This window comes from Colossoma macropomum, unplaced genomic scaffold (assembly GCF_904425465.1).
Source record: "Colossoma macropomum unplaced genomic scaffold, Colossoma_macropomum, whole genome shotgun sequence".
Taxonomy (NCBI): Eukaryota; Metazoa; Chordata; class Actinopteri; order Characiformes; family Serrasalmidae; genus Colossoma; species Colossoma macropomum.
The window spans coordinates 20,691,013-20,708,018 of record NW_023494810.1 but is presented as its reverse complement, the minus strand read 5'-3'; the positions used below and the strand labels follow the sequence as shown (position 1 = coordinate 20,708,018).

Genomic DNA, 17,006 nt, shown 5'->3' with positions numbered 1-17,006 from the left:
GACTTAAAATTCTAAGTTCAACTGAACATAAGATAACAAGTTTACATAACAGAGTGTAAGACACAGATTGTTGTTTTGCTAGCTTACTATTTGATGTTAAAATAACTCAACATTTTAGGTCAAGCAAGTTAAATTGCAAAACACTGATATTTAGTATTTTATGTGTTTTGAGTATTAAGGCACAATATTTTCAAATTCTTTGCTCAGGTAGCAAAGAAAATGCTGCATCACATTTTAGTTGGATTTTTTACAGTGTATAGGCTACATATACACTTTAGACCACTATAAACGACATACATACATACATACATACGTACATACATACACTGATCAGCCATAACGTTAAGTATGCCTCCTTGTATCTACACTCAATGTCCGTTTAATCAGCTCCACTTGACATATCAATGCACTTTGCAGTGCTACAATTACAGTCTGTAGTCCATCTGTTTCTCTGCATACTTTGTTACTCCCCTTTTACCCTGTTCTTCAGTGGTCAGGATCTCTACAGGACCACCATTCTTTGGGTGTTGGATCATTTTCAGCACTGCAGTGATCAGCACTGTAGTCCTCCTCTAGTTCTTTATCAATGGTCACAGGTCGCTGTTAGCTGGATATTTTTGGTAGGTGGACAATTCTCAGTCCAGCAGTGACACTGAGGTGTTTCAAAACTCCAGCCGCACTGCTGTATCTGATCCACTCATACCAACACAACACACCACCATCATGTCAGTGTCACTGCAGTGCTGAGAATTATTCACCCCCTGAAGAATACCTGCTCTGTGGTGGTCCTGACCATTGAAGAATAGGGCAAAAGGGGGCTAGCAAAGTATGCAGAGAAACAGATGGACTACAGTCTGTAATTGTAGAACTACAAAATGCACCTATATGGTTAAGCAGAGCTCATTAACATGGAAAATGAGTTTTGAAACAAGGAGGTGGATGATTGGCTGATCGGGAAAAGCATACAAGCACGCTGAGGATGAAGAGCCGGAATAATCTGTCCTCCTCTGAAACACCTGTCCAGCTGTGTTTGGCTAATCGATTCCCCCTCCCGCTGTGACGCGCGCCAGGAGCGAGCACGGGACACGGGCGCGCGCATCCCACACTCACACTCCCACACTCAGAGAACTCTCACTGTCAGCCCCACTGCACCGCATCGCTCGTTCGCGGACGGCTGAGTGCGCCGCGCGCGTCGCTGCCGTTCACGCAGAGCGGGAATCCACGCGGCTACATCGCTACGGAGCAGGTAAGCAAGAGCGACATGTCTGACTGTTTCGCGTTAATTCTCGCTTCGTAGCCTTTTGGACGCGGCCGGCGTCGCTTCGAGTTGTATGAAAATGAGTGAACGGATGGAAATGACGGCCGCGCTGTAGCTTTAACGTCAGCTTCCTCGGTAAACACGGGGGCTGATGTGACGGAGCCTCGCGGTGCCGGTGGAGCCTCTCTGCGCATCTCTTCCTGATGCGGGTTATTTTTGCTTGTCTGCGCAAAATCGCCGACAAGGCTGGTTTCCCGGTGATACAGTTGATGTCTCCTAAGAAATAGCTCGAAAATAGCCCCACTGCAGTGGCTAACCACGATATTTGAGCGCTTAAGGGAAATTAGTCTCTAATTTGAAGCTGTGAAGTTAGTTGTTTATGAGGCCGTGTGCTGGGCAGGGATGCTCCTCCTCAGAGTTAAAGTCTGTGCTCATGGTAAGAGGCCTAGTGATGCGGACCCCCTCTAGAAAACACGGCAGAAGTGAAACATTTAAGCTATCATTGTGTTTTAAGGATGCGGGGAACCCATTATCGAGCTGTCAGGTTTAGGCTTACAGCCTCAAGATTAATGTTATTATTTACTGACGGATGTACTATGCCTGATTGTAGTTAGCATGGGTGGCTAAAAGAAGTTTATGCAGGTGTCTGAGCCAATTCAGCCCTTTAGACAGGCGTAGATTGTGTGAGGGATGTAAAGGTCGTGTTCCTATCAATGTTGAGAGACAACTAACTTGCCTTGAAAATAAATTTGACATATATAAGACGTTTAGATTAATTATATAGTGTTATTATGTTGTTTCACGCCAGGCATTGCTGTTGTTGAAAGGCTGGCTAGCATTACTCAGTAACAGCAAGCTAGCAGGCCTAGGATGAACTGGACACCTGAGTGATAGGTTGTTAATAGCAGTTAGTGTGAGGAATTGTCTGAAATTAGCTGTTCAAATGTTTTCATACCACAGGTGTTGTCTGCAACATGGCCATTGGGTATATCAGTCATTGCAACTGGCAGATGAGGGTTTATTAGACTCATTTTCATTGTGTTTGTGCAGTATAATGCACTAATACGGGACACATTTTGTGGATTTCCCCCCTTGGTTACACACACAAACACACAGATCTACATGTAGTCTACAGGACAAGAATTGCCTGTCCCTCAGTGTCCAGCCAAACCTACATCATTGCAGTAAAACAAGAACAAAAATTGCATTTCGTTTGATGTAATTCTTATGGCAGTTAAGTGGCAATACAAGCCTCCCATCAGACTATCATGTTAATAGCATTATCACAATGGGCACATTAAGAATGTATTTGGTTATTATGAGTGATTTAGTCCAGTTTTTACATATAAACAAACTAAGTTATCATCCCTGTAATGTTTTACTAGAACAGTACATTTATTGACGTACATAAAATGCATATCACAACGCTTAAACAAAAACACAGTACTTTCTGAACAGTCATCTTGCCTGGCGTCTTCAAAGCTACTGGTTGTTCATCTATCTGTTCATTCATCCATTCATCCATCCATCCATCCATCCAACCAGCCACCTACCCACGCAGGTGCCTTAAATAGTACTGTATGCTGCTTGTTGGGTGCGTTCACAGCTTGTAGAGGATTTAAAAAATAAAATACATATTAGAACCTGTGAAAATGGGCCTAGCAGGCCCAGAGTCTTGGCTGTGCACGTTCTGTCATTCATTTTGATATCTATGTATAACCCTTGGTCTACAGAGATAGAGTTTCCATTTTTAATTACTGCCTCTAGCTTGGAGAGCCTCCGATCTCAGCACAGCAGAATTAGCCCATTGACTGAACCCCAGTATTTTCCACCATGAATTAAAGATGCAAAGGAGTCCACTTCAGATGATATCTGTGGCCATGTGACCTGGCTGCTGGACGCTTTGGCCCGAATGAGCAAAAGATGTACATATGTCATCTCCTCCATTCAGAATGAGCTGTTATTTCTTTCACAAAGGCCTAATTCACCGTGAAGTGAAACATGAGCTGCTCTCTGTGTTTGTTCCCCTGAATGGGCAAGAAGTTGTTTTTGGTTTTTCATTCAATTCATTGTAAAGGAATACTTTAATTATGCAGTTATCCAAAAATCCACCAGTTATGATCGTGATTAAAAGGTTGTTGACTTGAGTTAGGAATAAGTAGTTACAGAAAAAAGTTGTGAAAAAAAAGTCTAAGATAGAGAAGCACTGTTCCTTTTCTCAGAGCAAGCTGTACTGCTTACAAAAGCTTCAAAATTGAACACAGAGGCAGATAAATAAAAGTAACTATGGCCTTTGACAACTATGGCCTGTGAACTTGTGACTTCATATGTTTAGGCCTCATTCACACAATCATCATGCTAACATTTGTCATTGCTGTAAGTCGTCAATGCCTAGATTATTAGTTTTGGCCACAGGCCTGGGTTGTGTGGCCTCAATATTCTCAAACTTAGTCAACATCAGTGCTGTCTGGCAGCTTTATGCTGTAGAAACAGAACAGGAATGAGACACATAAAAGTACACAGACAGCGTGTTCAAAGAACACAGTCCACTGTTACAAAACAACATTGCACCTTAAAAGGAATGTTTTTCTTTTCAGTGGTACTGATAAGCAATGCTTGTGGTTAATATCTTCCAACAGTTTTTTCCTAGAGTTATAGGAACATAGAAACAAATTTTCACAACGATTATGTATTTTGCAACAACGAGACATCATGAAAAGATTTAATACCTTTAAGAGTGCATAGAATAATTATCAAGGCATGAATAGAATGTGCAAAAATAGGCATGCATATGTGAAATATACAAATGTTAGAAAAGATTAATATCATAGCAGCTTGACCCTAGTAAGAAGCATTCATGCTAAGGGGTCTTCACTAACTTTGGCAACATTAGCATTCTTGAGTTAAAAATTCCTTTAAAATAGATTTCTGTTCACAGTTGCATGAAAAAGTGCTGCCTCCTGCCTTCAGTGCAAAAGGAAACATGTTTATACAGGATTTAATGCATATCTCAGTGCATAGAAAGTTATGGCCCATTTAACTGTGTTTCTCTTCACCATGTGTTTGAAATGTTCTTCAAGTATTTGAAGATTAATGTGGCTTTTCTTGCTTGTGCTGAAGAATAAGATACAGTTACTTGCAGTTTCACTGCTCGCCTTGCACTGAACTGCAGTCCCCACAATCCCCCACTAGATGCTGATATTCTACCTGCTTTCCAAAGCATAGTTTGCTTCTTTACTGAATGACTGAGCAGCCTAAATAGGCTTTAGACTGTTATCGTGACATAAATACAGTGTGCAGTTATACGACAAATTCTTGAATAGCTTTAAGTGTAGGGGTGAACAAACTTATATGTTTAACATGAGAATGTCGTATGTTTGTAGAAAACATATGACATTCGTTTTTGGAAAGTTAAAAATTACCCATCACCCATCCTCACACACACAGACTTCTGCTTTCCATCCATTTCACCTCCTACAGTGCTATTTTCTGCCACATGGCTGTATTTTCAGTAATCCTCCTACCTGGCATCTTGTCCATATTACAGCAGTAGAAAACGGCTGTGGCCCTTCCATGCTGGTCACGACTGCTACTGTGGATACACACAGTAAGCCTGCAATTAAAACAGCATTAGAGAAACCTGCCATCACCTTCCTTTTCCGGGCACTCAGCAAGAAAAGCCCCTGACTGTATGCAATCAATTCTCTATTATTAGTAAATACATACAGCATATGTATTCAGTAGCAGATTCAGCAGCATTTCGATTTTGCTGGGAGATGAATAGAGGAGTTTGAAGGACATGTATAATACAGTTTATAAAGATGTGACGTTGTAGTGAATAACATATGTGATATATGTGCAATTAGAGATGGCACAATACTACTTTTTCTTTTCTGATCCCAGTACCAACCTGAAACTTTGAGTATCGGCTGATATTGATCCAGGTTTTTGTTCAGCTAAGACACGATTGGTGTCCAAATTTTGCTTCTTTGTTTTAGCGCCGGGTTGATGAGGTTAACGTTGCTAACAAACACTACAAGTCAGTAGTCAGCCAGATCTCTTTCTGTAAAAACATGCCCAAAACTTCTTTCAGCTCTCTCAAACTCCAGCCAGGTCTTCATTAAGATTTTGAGTGACTTTTTTTGCCATGTATTTACAGAAAATATTTAGGTGATTCTTGATAGTGTAGTGTTTGTAAGTACAATAGCTTCATAGTGCCAGCGCTGAACTACAGAAGCAAAATTTGTGCACCAAACATATCTTGGTTGGTAGAATACTAAGGCAGCTGTCTAAAATTACCATGCTTAAACTGCACAGTCTACTACCCTACAGGACGAAATACATAGCTGTTAACATGACTTATTAAAACTGCAAATTTTTTTATTCTGGTAAACTGCTTAACAGAAGTATCATATTGCAAATGTGTGCAAAATTAGACAATGTAAAATAAACTGTAAATGTAGTATAGTAGTTAGCACGGTATTTGTTGTTATTTTACTAATGTTAGGCTGCACATAATGTCGCGTCCTGTTTTACTTCACTTTACATTACATTGTGCTGTGAGCCATTTTGTTTTAGGCTAGATTTGTTACAGAACCAGATTTGTTTTTTTTGTCCGACAGCTGGTCCAACATTTTCTGCTGGTGAGTATTGTATCGGTGCTATCTATATATGTAATATGATGTACGAAGTATAACAATTATCAGAATTATATACAAAGCTTTCTATGGCATTTTTCATTGAACTGAATGGCTCAGTTGAAAAGACAAGGTGAATTGTGGCCTTTTCCTCCCTCAGGAGCATCCATGCCTTCATATAGGCTTCCCTACTTCTTCACTGTAGCCCATCTCAAATTTCCCATACTGCAACTGGATGTGCACCTTTCGCTTTGCTTGCCTTTGTTTTCCCGATGCACTATTTTTAGCTTTTCAGCAGCTTACTCCCTGGGGGGGCTAGTGTGAGAGGGGCACGTCTGGAAGAGGGCAAAGTTAAGAGTGAAGCCTGGGCCTGTGCCTAGAGAACGTGCTGCATGATCTGAGGGGCTGAGGATGAGATAGAGATGAGATGAGATTTGGAACTTTGCCAGTAGAAGTCCAGCCCAGCCCTGTTTTCTCTCTCTCTTGCTTTTTCTGAGGATGCTCACAGTGTGAGTGAAAGAAATAAGGAGAGAGAGCCAAAGCCAGAAATAACTTAAAGGAATACTCCTGTGTTTTTCAGTCCTAATCTCGAGCTTCTGCATCTGCCCATTGACTTCCATTAAAAATGTGTTGTGAGTCAACAGGTTTTTTCTCTACGTACAGGGAAATTTCTTTCCATGGTAAATGATCATACACGACAGATGCATCAGAAATATCTTAGATTGACAAATGTTGGAGTATTCCTTTAAATATATCATTAGAAGCACTTGCTCTTGTTTTTTACTTGTAGACAGCTCTGGGCCTCAAGCCTGTGAGGTAACAACAAAGAGCATGGCAAGACATTAATGGAAGACTCAGAAAAAGGCCCCCAAGGCCACTCTGTCTGGGTTCAACTCAGTCAATGTGCAGGATGGTTATGGATTTCAGAGAACGCTAAACCAGGAATAGATTACCAGCTGTGCATGGGGCTCAATCAATACATTTTGGCCTCTAGCTTATTCACAGACTCCTTTTAGTGGTCAAAAAGGTCTTGTGGGCTGTTACCAAAGCCATTAGCATGTATTAAATATCATGATTGTATGCCTAGTTTGTGAGCAACTGAACAGGGATGTTTGCATAGTGTCTGATGTACTCCTGTTTAATATGCTTGTTGGCACTGATGCGCTATTTGGCCAAAAGGTTTGTAGACACCTGCTTATCTGATGTCTTTTGTGAAGTTAAGGGTATTAATAGGGAGTATGTCCCCCCATTATTGTTGCAGTAACAGCTGCTACTCTTCTGTGAGAGCTTTATGCTAGATGTTGGATCATTGTTGTGAAGATTTGATTGCATTCAACTACAAGAGCATTCAACTACTAGAGAGTCAGATGGTGAAGTTGGATGAGGTGAACCACCAACCAGAAGGTCACAGGTTCAAATCCCAGGACTGAGTGGGTATTTTTGGTTGTGCTCTTGGGCAAGGCACTGAAGCTGCTGGTGATGCTGTGCTGCTCCCAGATTGGGCATTGTTAGGCAGCTTAAAGTGTCTGAATTGACTGATTAGAAAGCAGGTCTATGTAGTTTTGTACACAGTGTATGTCTTCTGTTAACTCTAGATGAGGCTGGAGCTAGAATGACTGACTGTTTGGACTTCTTAAGTGTGCTCAAGTTGGTTCCTGAAACAAGATCACTGGTTCTTGGGCTTCTGCCCACTTTGTGCCTCAGCCTGAAGTCATTAGTGTGAGGCACACCAGAGATGTCCATTTAATATAATTAGAGAGAACACTGACCCTGAATGCTTACAGCAAAGAATGACTCACTGTTTGATGGGTTGCATGTAAAGTAGTTGTTTTGTTCAACACTGTATGGATTTGCTATTTACTGAGTATTGTTCTTTAATGTCTGAGGTGTCCATGACTTCAGCTTCATCCTCCATCCAGCACACTCTTTTATCTGAGTCAGGTTCACCTCTACCTTTTGTAGAACCAAGAATAGGAACATAAAACAATGGCCCCTTGACATTTGTTGCAGTGTGTTTTTGATGTGCAGTATCAAAGCAAAGTGGACATCATTCTAGACTTGTATGGTGATTGTGAGGGTTATTTTTATTTTGTATTATTTTTGTTTACCAGGATTAAAGAGAGCAAAATGTGAATTCTAGTGATTATTCTGTTTTTATAATAGTATCCTTATAGTGACTAGACATATCTATGCTCCAACCCACAAATGCTTTTTTTCATAACAGCTGTTGGACAAGCGTTATAGACCATTGACCAAAAAAGGGGGTCTAGTGTAAAACGCATGATTCTATAGAAACATAATGAGTCAGAATGGCTTTTGAGGTGGTGAGCTGGCAACAGACCTCTGATGCATATAATCACAGAAGGTTATTATACGATGTGGTTACAAATATATTATATTTATATAAGTTGTCTGAGGCACTGTTTTGCCACTCGAGGTGAAGAGGTATATGTATGGCATTGCGAGGCAAAATGGTCCTTAAAGAAAACTTTCTTTCAGTTTTACCACTATTGTACCGTTATTAATATTACATATAAGATATTCAGATATATGTAGGTTTACTTGTGTTTTTAAATAGTAAATAAAATGTCTATATTTGCATTGTAGATATTCACCACTGTTGTACAAAAATTTGAGACCCGTTTTTTCTACAATGCACCATTTCACATAAAACCACTCTAAATGCCTTTGTTTACATCTGAAAGTGTGAATTATGCAATTTTTAAAGAAATCAGTTTCTCTTAAGATGTCTACAGTGATCAGACTTTGTATCTCTGAAATAAATTATGAAAATATGGTTGAATGCAAAATACTTGTCCAGTGTGGTTCGTTATATGTAATTACCAAAATTTCTTACATCATGTTTTGGTTTTTGGTCTTCTATAACCATTCAAGGTTGGAAATGTTTATACATGTAAAGTTGCACCATCTGATGGTGGTTTCAGTCATGTCAGAGTGACATTAAGAGTTGGCTTGTCAGTATCATGAAATGCAAAATGGCACGAAGGGAGGCGATGTAACAACATGCTATAAAGTTCTAAATTGTTGCTGGGCCGGTATGGCACTCATCACTGGAGTGGTACCCTCAAGGATACGTCTTCAGTACCTTTAGTTAGGCAACATAATTGTACCTTGAGCCATTGCATTTAGATTTGCATTAACTCCACACACCCTGTCTTGTGTCCAGGCTTTTTATTTTATTGTTGTGTTTTTAAACATCAGGTTATGAAAGACGTATTTAAGGAACACAATTGGGCCTTAAAACCACTGTTGTACCATTGAGGGTACGTTTACATTGTTTGTAAGAGTGTACCTTTTTTACTGACAGTGTATTGGAGTGGGCATCAGGACAGATAAAAAGTCAGATTTGTGCATGCCTACTTTGCCTAGTAATATCTAGTTGTGCTAAGGATCCGCAAAGTATATCCATGTGTCTCTGGCTAGAGTGTGCCTCTGAAAAACCTCCATTTGGAGGCCCATGTAACCCTAACACTTGGCCCTACCCCTCTACCTCAAGAAAAATCGGGACACCTTACTCCTAGGCGTGAATGCGCATAATGGAAGGGTAAGGGCTTAGTGGTATTGGTAAGGGGTGAAATGGGATGGGTCCTTGGTCTGCACATGATGCATTAGCCTTTTCCTAGATATATGAAAATATGCACTTCATACGGCCACCCACACAGCTGCCGCACACATCTGTAGCTTCAGTGTTTCTGCCCGAGTCTTTGAGGACGGACCACATGATGCCCCTCCAATCCCCACGGGACCCTGCCAGGCCTCTGAACTCAGCAGCCTTGCACCTGGGCTGGGCCTGTGGATCACTGGGCCATGCATATGGATGGAGGACACTGTTCTCTCCAGGGATCTGCTGTAATAGATTAAGCCCATAAATTAAGCATGAAAAGCAAAGGAAATATTGTCGCCATTTCTGTGCAAAGTCTGAGTGGCTATGAGACTAATGATGAGTGTGTGTGTGTGTGTGTGTGTGTGTGTGTGTGTAATCATGCTGGGGTTATGACATCATGTGCGGTGTTACATTGATGTTAATGCAGAAAAATGTGAAATTCAGAAGCAAAATTTTGGGCGTCTCAGCAGCATTAAAAACCATTTTAGCTGTGTTTTGGTTGGAAAAAAACAAACTGAAAACAGTAGACTAAATGCAAACAAGAATTTTGGGCTTTCAAAAAAGTAGTTAAGATATTGTGAGCTGGTTAAAAGAATGTGAGTTTCCAGATCGCATAGATTTGTTAAATTACCCCACCTGAACACTTGAGTCAAACTAGTCATTTGATGGTGACTACAAATAATATTGGGCTTCCTTAAGAAGAGGTTTGGAACTGATTAAACAAAAACATTAACATACATAAAAACATTACTTATTAATGTTATTCGTATTTGTTTTAATATTACTGTTTTCTTGGTAAAAAATGCTTACTGCCCAAATAAATTGCTTTGTAAATAATATTTTTGACTGTAGTGCATCATTAACAAAAGAATCGATTGACAAGACACAATGAACTTTTTTTGTTTTGATAGGTTTACTTAATCTTTACCCCCATGTGTAGTCAAACTTTCAGTCTATTTGGGGGACAGCTGCTATGAACATTTTGTAGCTGATACCGATATTGATTACTAAAAATTCCTAAAAATTCCAATAACCAGTAACAATATTAGCCAGTGTTTCTTTTGTATTTTTATCTTACATTTTATATGGTGTGATTGATTTCAACTGAAATGATTAGTTCTCAACAGTCTCACTCCTTAAACTCAAGTCTTAAGTTATATAAATATTGTAGCACCGGGGTGGAGTGAGCCCTAATTTGTTGCTCCTTTGGTTTTTTCCATGTTACTATTAATTCTTATCATAAAAAGGTTTTTTTTATGTGCGTATGTTATGACATTGTTATGCTAAAGGCTAATTTTGGATGCATGTTTTTGCTATTCGAACCATGATGATGTTTTGTGTTCAAAGTCTGTGTTGCTATCAAAACGTTAATATTGCCCATGTGTTTTGTCCATCTGATAAAAGCACAGTTCATATTATTGACCAGTCAATATATTGGTTCGGCCCTAGTTTTTATAGTTGAATACAGTTATTTGTGATGTGTCAGGTGAGCTTGCATATGTCTGTCTTCTTTTGAGTTCAGTTTCAGGTACAAAACATTGCCCCCTAAAAAGTTCTGCTGATTGTTTATTCATGTGGTTTATTGTTGAGTCTGTTTGATTTATTGTCTAGTTGATGGCAGGGAATCCGTTAACACGGAGGCTTTTCTGGCTTTGTTGTCGCTCTACTTCTGACCTCGGGGCTCTATTTAACCTCTGAAATGTACTCTTGGCTGAAACCAGGGCCATTTGAGCTTTCTTTAAAGGACAGATGTCTGAAGTCCCAAACTGACAGGGAAATCTGGTGTTTGGGTGGAGCACATATGCTGACATTAATATCCATTACTGGCAGGGTTAAAACACTTGTAATCCATTAGAGAATGTTTCATTTCTGTTCTAGGATTTCAAAGTATATTGTCGTTGTAACATCACAATGTTGACATAGGTAATATATTACCAAAAAAGGCTGCAAAATGCAAATGAACACTGGTAAATAATTTGTTTTAATTGTGTATTATAAGTGTTCCTAATAAAACATGGTTTCTGATGTGTTTTGACACATAATTTCTATAAACTATAAAATAAAATAACTTTGGTGAAAGATTACATGCCATTAAGTGTCCGTCAATGTATTTTTAATAGATCACAAACTATATTTAAATTGCACCACAAAACAATAGAGTAAATTAGTGTTTGGAACATAGAAAACATAATGGCAACTTTGAACCACAACTAACCGTTGCTTGTTTGGGTAGAAATATTGGGGAACACAAGACCAAATAACCCCTGTTCAGACAAGTACTACAGTGATTAGTGGTGTCCCGAAACTACATATTCTTACATACATATATATATATATATATATATATATATATGAACTACATATTTATATATAAAACACATACATATATAATTTGCCATTTTATGTATGATTTTGGAAAAGAACAAGGTAATGAAGAAATAGAAAAAAATATGTACCATTGGTCATATCTGCTTTCAGCAAGATAAAGAGTTGAAACACAGATAAAAACAGTTTACATAAGGTAAATGTTTTAACATACTTGCAAACATTATGTTCATCTGCTCGGGGAAGGGGTCCAAAGCACCAACCACAGTATAAAATATTCTTCTGCATGTTATGTGCAATTACACCAGTCTTACCAAAATCTTACATAGTGCATCTTTAATCACTTCTTTTTACTAATCATTTCTCATTTCTATCAATATTTAAATTATTGGCAAAGTCTTACGTTTTAATTTCAATTTGTTGTTCACTGTTTTTTTCTTTGTTTTAGTCCATCTAAATTTTCTGCTGTTTTTCTGTTTCAGCGAAAAATGGTAAAAAGGGCACTTATGTTTTTTGACCAAAAGACACAAACAGACATAAACTTTGACAGAAAATTTGCAGTGTCTGAAACGTTGATGCATCTCTAGTCACAAATACTCTATCAAATGTTGATATTTTGAAAAAAAAAAAAAAATTTACCTTTTAGATGAATTTTCCTACTGCTCTTTCTCATAATATCAAAAAGAGTCTGATGGACACACCAATTTATATGTTTTTCTTTTGTTTTTTTGTGGTGATATGGAGGATTTAAGTCTCTTTAAAGGCTTTGTTGTTTATCTTTATACAGTGAAATACTTTGCAATCCATGAAAAGCTGTGTATGATTTGTTATTGTTCAGTTAGGTCAGGTTTTACCTTTAAAAAGGAACCTCTGATCATCAAATTATTCTGTAAAATTATTCATGGATTACTAGTTTACTAATATAATCGATAGTTATTACTGTTGTTCAGTCCCATTCCCTCAAATGACTTCCTATCTGATTAAGATTGATTGAGCTACCCTAACAGCAAATCGATACCCCTGAGACCGAATTAGTGATGAAGGAGTCACTCGATCTGACGCATTGTCACTTCGGAACACCTAGATGGGCGTGGTGTTTGTAGTAGATCGCTTCCATCCCCAGGGGCCCCAGCATTCAGCAAGGCATCCAGTAATGAAACCCAGCTAGTCAAGACACCTGTTCTTCGGAACAATGAAGGACAGGACGAGAGACCCTCACTAGAGATGACACAGAAATATTCTTTCTTTTCTGAAACCAAAACTGAAACTTTTGAGTATCAGCTGATTCCAATCTGAATTTTTTCTTTAAAAACTACTATGCTTAAAAGGAACTATTTTAATTGATAGACTTCACTTAAGATGGCTAAGATGTAAGAGTGTGTCTGCGGCAATTGTTGCCCATACATCCACAAGAGCATTGGTGAGGTCAGACACTGATGTTGGACGAAAGGGCCTGCCTCACAGTCTCCATTCTAGTTCATCCCAAAGGTGTTTGATGGGGTTGAGGTCAGGGCTCTGTGTGGGCCAGTCAAGTTCTTTCACACCAAACTCACCCAACAACACCTTTATGGGCCTTGCTTTGTGCACTGGGGCTCAATCATACTGGAACAGAAAAGGGCCTTCCCCAAACTGTTCTCACAAGTTGAAAGCTCTCAGACTCATCCATCAGACTGCCAGATAGTGAAGTTAGTGATTTGTCACTCCACAGAACACATTTCCACTACTCCAGTGTCCAGTGGCGGTGTGCTTTACAACACTATGCCCCCACCGACGCTTGGCATTGTGCTTGGAGATGTAGGGCTTGCATGCAGCTGCTTGGCCATGGAAACCCATTTCGTGGAGTTCTTTTGTTAATGTTGCGTCCAGAGGCAATTTGGAACTCGTTAGCGAGTGATTCAACAGAGGATAGGCTTTGTGTGCTTCAGCCCTCTGTGAGTTTGCGTGGTCTACTGCTTCGTGGATAAGCGGTTGTTGCTCCTACACGGTTCTATTTTCCAATACTAGCACTTACAGCTGACAGGGGCAGATCTAGCAGGACAGAAATTTCACAAACTTACTTTGACGTGGCAGTGGTGGCATCTTTTGACAACGCCATGTTTAAAATCACTGAGCTCATCAGTACGACCCAAGACTGCAAGGCTATGTGTTTAATTGTATCCACCTGTTAGCAATGAGTGTGGCTGAAACACCTGAAGTAAATAATTAAGAGGGATGTCCCAACACTTTTGTCCATATAGTGTATACTGAACCCATCAAAAATTTGAATTATACTGTGATATAGATTTTTTTTCTTTGGATACTAATTTTCAGTTTCTCTGCAATGGAGTATTTTACATCAAACCACTCACAATGACTTGCATCTCAATAATTTAATTTATCCAATCCAGCATTTTCTGTTGGTACTGCCATCTCTAATACAAATGCCAAAATACACGTAGATGTCTCTTTCTTTCTCTGCATATCGATGCCCGTCCCCCTTTCACCCAGATCTGGATGTTGGTAGATAACAAGCTGTGTTAATAGGGGTGATAGGACAAGGGTCACAGATTCCACCCTAGTTGGGGGCCACGTGCATAGATGGGGCCACCAGGTGCACGTCAGGCATGGCAAGCCACATGCAACAGAGAGCAGCATCTAATAAGAACAAATAAAACAGATTTGCTGCCATTACTCCAGTATTGCGGGCCGGCTGCAGGAAGGCCAGCGAGGATAACTAGATCACTTGAGACAAACTGAGACCTACGTCCTTTTATGTTTTTTTTTCTTTTTTGTAGCACAAACCAGCCGTGTTTATACTGTGAGCTTGTACTTTTTTCAGCCTCTGTTTCATGCATGCAGTCCCAATGCGATGGCTTTTCAGTGCATTCAGACAACAGAAGGATGATATGAAAAAATGAAGACTCACTCTTTTCAACAAAACATAAACCTCAGGGCTTGTAAGGAGTGGAGGGGGTGGCTTGCGAAGGTTTTGTGTGTGTGTGTGTGTGTGTGTGTGTGTGTGTGTTCATACAATTCTTTGATGAAAATGTCTTGAGAAAAACAGGAGTAACCTACAATGTCAAGACCAAGAAAAGATCCTGACTTTGTAAAGCACTTTTTACTAAAGCTACATGTTTAATTTTTTTAAAGGTCCATATCATGGACAACTGAATTTTCCTCACTTTCTTTAAAATCAAATAGTTAACCATACCATTTGCTCCCCAATACATACGGTACACTTATTGAAAAGTTGCAAAACAGTCTATTTTCAGCTTCAGCTGATTTGGCGATCACTATGGTAGAAATGTGTAATTGCACACAACTTGTGGAAGCATATACATTTTGTTATTGGGTTATGTTTCGGACCCCTTTCCCCAAGGGGCTGAATCTGATGATTGCGAGCACGTTGAAAGAGTATTCAAAGAGAATTTGGTCAGATCTTGGTGAAGGGTGTGTCTTCTGAGGACATAAATGAATTATCCACTGTTGTCGCCATATCTTCATCAGTGTAATGTTAATTTTGGATTTGACACCCAAAATCTGAGCCAGACCTTCTTTAGGAGTTTGTATGTGTGATGTTAATACATAAGGATGAATTACATGGTCTGAAACACTCCCTCTGACTCGAAAAAACACCTCCGACCCGAAACCAGTTGTGTGTGCGCAGGCTATGCGCGTGTCTAGGGCCACGGATGTTGGGGGAGCTGTATCATTTGACAGCTGACAGCGAAGAGCACGGCTGCCTTGCACAAAAACAATAAGAGGAAAAATGAAAGCGCTAATGCGCGCGAGACAAGAGTCTGTCACTGTCTCTGACCCGCGCTCGCCCAAGATCTCCCCCGCTCCCGCTCTCTCTCCCCCTCTCATTTTCTCCTCAAGCCGGCAGATGGACAATAGAGGCCAGGGTAAAGAGCTGCTCCTTGGGGTCTGCCCCGGTGTCCCCTGTAGCCTTTTGATATTTAAACTCACCCTGCGCCGCCCTCAGGGGGACGCCCGATTGTCCTCATTGTTCAGCCAAAAGTGGGCCAAGAAAGAGAGGACCAAACAGAGGGGATAAGATTAACAGAAAAGGGGCGGGAGCGATCAGAAAGATACACGAACCAAGAAAATGGACTGTGACTGACGTATTTTTGTGGGTTTGTTAAATTTCTTGAGGGTTGAGTTGAGCAGTATGTCAAGCACAGGGCGAGATGGCGCTCAGAGGGTTTGGATCCCAGAAGAGTGCATGATGTTTCGGGCTAAATTGAATCGCCTTAGGGGGTCAGGCCTCGAATATATTGCTAGAAATAGACAAAAAAAGAAAAGTGTGTGTGTGTTTAGTGTTCTGGGGAATGGGAGTGGTTAACATACGGACACCCTTGTGTTGAGTCAAGAAATTGTGGCATCTGTGTGTCTGATATATATATATATATATATATATATATATGTTAGGGGAGGCGGGAAAAAATCGATTCTTACATGCATCGTGATGTGGACGTGAACGATTCTGAATCGATTCACAAATGTCAAAAAAACAATTTTCTAAATATTTAATTTATACCGTAATGTTGATGGAACGCAGAAGGCGGAACCTGGAAGTGCGGAAGTCTGGGGCGGCACATAACAAAAACACAACTGGATGAGCGAGAAATCCGACCGGCTCCCTCTGCATTAAAAGCCAGGTTAGGTCAGGAATCACAACCCAAATATTAAGAAGAGCCATTTTGTCCTTTCAACAAAAATCAAACCACCTTGGCAGCCACAACATTTATGTCCAGCTTGTCTCAGTATGTGTTAATGTCCTGCTCTAAGTTAGGTTAAAATATAAATGAAAACACGGACTTCTCTCTGCTTTAAGCTTTAGCTATAGCCGCTTTCCTTCCATCTCCACCAGAAAACTTTTCCTCTAAAGTAGATCAGTTTCTTGTAAAATGTCTCTCAAAGTTTTACAAGGCTGAAGTCGCTTCTTTAAGTCACTTCAGCTTCTTGTTCAAATTTTCCTGTTCCACCTTAAATTCTCACTGAGGTGACGAATGTAAATGCGGCACCATTTAAGGTGGAACGGGAAAATTTGAAAGAGAAGCGACTTCATCTTCGCAACTTTTTAGTGTTTGATAGTCTCTCGTTGCAGATTTAGCTTGCAAGTAAACCAACAGCAGCGCTTATGAATGCGGATAACGCATCGTTGCTAGGTGACCTGCAG

At 39.9% G+C, this 17,006-nt stretch overlaps 1 protein-coding gene across 1 annotated transcript in view; it reads left to right on the top strand.

Moving 5' to 3' along the window:
- Positions 1-1,097: 1,097 nt before the first annotated feature.
- nfasca (neurofascin homolog (chicken) a) overlaps positions 1,098-17,006 on the top strand; it is a 132,191-nt gene continuing 116,282 nt past the window's right edge. The window contains exon 1 of the mRNA XM_036559906.1: positions 1,098-1,246. The gene's annotated coding sequence lies outside the window, so the exon portion shown is untranslated. The remainder of the gene's footprint in view (positions 1,247-17,006) is intronic.